Raw genomic sequence first — 2783 nt, 5'->3', positions numbered from 1 at the left:
TCAAGGAAAAGGCACATGTGCAGTGAAAAATATTGAACTTTTAAACTTGAACTGAGTAATAATTGTAAATATGTTATTGCACCTTAATGTTCACTTGTTTGAGGCTGATACTTGGTGGTGTCTCATCTTTTGGACGAGTTCATCAATGTTGGGGGTCCAGCTCTGAGCTGAGGAACTCCTCACAACTGAGTGAAGGTGTTCAGCAGGAAGTCCACTTCTGTGTGATGTTTTGTTCAGCTTCATCAAAGAAAGCAGTTGTTCCCGCAGGTCTGTGCTGCCCAACACAGGCAACGTTGGAGCAGCCTGGATGTGTGTCGGGGAGGAAACGGGCAAACTCCGCAGCACCCACTGCCCCATGTGTTGCCTTCAGGGCATCACTGCATTGGAGCTCAATCACCTCCATTTGGAGCTTTGGTGCTGAGCTTTCCACCTCAACCTCAAACGGACGGCTGAGCAGTTCAAACCTGCTTTTTGGTGCTTTTAAGTCAGTGACTCGGCGTGGGAAGTCAGCGGCCAGAACACTCATTTAATCAGCAAACTGTGCTCGGGAACACGCTGGTAGAGAGCTTCTCTTTCAGGGTCTGGCAGCTGGGAAAGTGGCTCAAGTTTCCTTTGTGCATCTGTGCCTCCCACAGAGTGCGTTTGGTTCTAAAGGCCTTCACTGTACTGTACATATCAGAGGGGACACCACCCCGACCCTGCAGCTGCAGCTTCATTGCATTCAGATGACTCGGAATGTCCCACAGAAAAGCCGTTTCACACAAGAACCTTTGGTCTGGGAGCTGAGTCGTGTCTTTCCCTTTGCTGTCCAAGAACATCCGATCTCCTCAGGAAGCTGGAAACATCTCTGCAGCACCTTTCCCTGGCTTAGCCATCGCACCTCAGTGTGAGGGGGCAAATCACCACGCTGCGTTTGCCACTGGCTCAGAAACGCCTTGAACTGGCGCTGAATTAAACCTTTGGCTCTGATAAAGTTCACTGCGTGCGTGATGGTGAACATTCCATGTTCCATGTTCAGGGCTTCAGCACACAACGATTCCAGGTGTATGATGCAATGATGAGCTGTCAGTTCAGCCGTAACGTTTTCCTCCTGCATCTTCTCCCGTATCTTGGCCACCAGTCCACTCCTGTGTCCACACATGGCAGCTGCTCCGTCTGTTGTCCAACCCACCAGTTTTTCCCGAGGCAGCTCCATCTCATTTCCACATCTGGACACCTCTTCATACAAATCCTGTCCTGTGGTTGTGCCGTGCACAGGACGTAACGCCAGAAACTCCTCTGTCACGTTGAGGCTGGAGTCCCCTCTAATGTCGCTGCTCTCATCCACAGCCAGGGAAGATGCCATGAAATCTTTCCCCTTTTTCTCCAGCTGCTCTTTTAGATTGAGGGACAACAATGGTGTTTCTGCTCAGGCTCCCGTTTAAAAAGAGTTGCCTTTTCTCTGGGCAAACTTGCTCACAAACTTTAAGCATGCAGTGTTTGATGGAATCCCCCTCTGGAAATGGCCGGGCTGATTGAGCGATCTCTTCTGCCAGAATCAAACTGGCCTTGACAGCAGCCTCGCTTAGAGATTTGGCTTTTCTGAACAGAGCCTGTCCAGATTTGAGGCCTGGTTTTAACTCCTCAACCTTCTGTAGCTTTTGTTCCATGTCCATATTCTTGTCTTTGTCCGCGTCTTTAGCTTCATGACGCCGTCTCAGATGATATTCTTTCATCACCGCCACCCTTTCTCCACTCAGAAGACACCCAGGTTTCCCAGCTGCCTCCGTGAACATACTCCCACTCCCACCTTGTTTGAACCCCCGGTTCTCAGTGTCCACCTTCCGTTTTGCCATTTTATGGGTATCTGAAAGTTAACTTTTGCTGTTATGCTAATGACTACTGATAAATAATGAAATGAAGCCGCCTCCCGCTCAGACTGTCACCGTTGCATTGTGGGAAATGTAGTATTGGCCTGTGTAAAACATCTGCGGCCTGCGGGCCGGTTCTAATAATAAATCAATATCATCCCGGGGGCCATAGAAAACCCTCGACCTTGACTCTGACATATGAGCTTTAAATGATTTCTTTTGACTCCCATTTATTTGGCTGTTTGGATATCATCTTTGCTAGTGTGTGTGTGCGCGCACGCTCTATGGAACTGGCATAAAGGATGTTAAAATTAGTCTAAATTAAATAAAAATTCATCCATTCATCATTCCCAACAGGCGGTGTTTGATTAGAAACTCTTTCTGAACTCTGGTGCTCTGAAACATCTCCGCTTCCATTTTCAGCTGTTTTTATTCTCAATAACATCAAATCATCCATCCATCCAAATCGTGGTCCTGTTGGACCACCAAAGGACAAACACTTTCCATTTAGCACGGACAAAAAAACCCAAATCCTGTTTAGCAATGAAGCTGTGGGGAGAGTTTGAGGAGCGTTTCTGAGGAACATGCTGCCATATTGGGTCCAAGCTGCTGGGGTTTTTGTTGTTTCCAGGTGAATCGGTGGGCAGCGGCGTTACCGCCTGTCTCTGCCCCCCCCCCCCCCCCCCCGTGGTCGTGGTCACGCCGGGCATCTTTACTGGTCCCGTTTTAAACAGGTTCTGTTGGGAACAGGTGTTCTCCAGAACTGTATTCCAGGCTGCTGTGCTGAAGGGCTGTTTTCAGTAGCAATAGAGCCAGAGTGTGCCTGCTCCATATGAACCCCCCCAGGCCGTGCTTTCCTCCTGGCTGAGCCATAATCAGCTCTGGATGGACTGGTTCACGCTTGGACTGAGTCAAGATTTGATAGCTTGACTG

The 2783-nt window shown here is 49.0% G+C and overlaps 1 pseudogene; it reads right to left on the bottom strand.

Moving 5' to 3' along the window:
- Positions 1-1835, bottom strand: LOC115251317 (general transcription factor II-I repeat domain-containing protein 2-like; annotated as a pseudogene).
- Between the last annotated feature and the right edge of the window lie 948 nt (positions 1836-2783).

The sequence above is a fragment of the Takifugu rubripes genome, chromosome 10 (genome assembly GCF_901000725.2).
Source record: "Takifugu rubripes chromosome 10, fTakRub1.2, whole genome shotgun sequence".
NCBI lineage: Eukaryota > Metazoa > Chordata > Actinopteri > Tetraodontiformes > Tetraodontidae > Takifugu > Takifugu rubripes.
This window is presented reverse-complemented; position numbering and strand designations above follow the sequence as displayed.